The 499-nt window shown below is 46.9% G+C and overlaps 1 protein-coding gene across 2 annotated transcripts in view; it reads right to left on the bottom strand.

Annotated features, from left to right (window-relative positions):
* The window catches only part of LOC119592118, a 10,642-nt gene that overhangs the window by 5,946 nt on the left and 4,197 nt on the right, over positions 1–499 (bottom strand). The gene's annotated exons all lie outside the window — the stretch shown is intronic.

The raw sequence follows: 499 nt of genomic DNA on the forward strand, positions 1-499 counted from the left end.
TAGTGGTCATTCCAGTCACCAATGAGGCTCCTCGCTCGCTAATAGAAGGAAGCAGTTACCGCTTGTTTCCCTCGTTCGCTAATAAACGTAACTATCGCTAACAACCACTTACCACTTTTTCCTTCGTTCACTAAGAGAAGGAACCATCACTGACAACCACTTACCACTTATCTACCTCGTTCGTTTGGTGGAGGACTTATCTAATTTACGGGGACCACGTGCGCTGTCGTCACCCACCCAGGCCTAATATAATTTAGTATTTTCATGGGGTATTTTTTTCTGTTCGTGTTGTGGGAACGGACGCAGCCTGTGCGGTGTGGAGACGCACGCTAACTGGTGCTTACTTGCCGAGACATGAGCTGACTTTGCCTTCAGTGTGAAACTTTGACTATTAGGGGAGATTTGTGTGCATGGAACACGAAATATTTGTATGTGAGGAGGGGGTTGAGAGAGGAAGTTAAGGGCGATGTTGGGGTATTTCTATCCGGCTAGCTCTGTT

Source organism: Penaeus monodon, chromosome 29 (assembly GCF_015228065.2).
Source record: "Penaeus monodon isolate SGIC_2016 chromosome 29, NSTDA_Pmon_1, whole genome shotgun sequence".
In the NCBI taxonomy this organism is placed as follows: Eukaryota; Metazoa; Arthropoda; class Malacostraca; order Decapoda; family Penaeidae; genus Penaeus; species Penaeus monodon.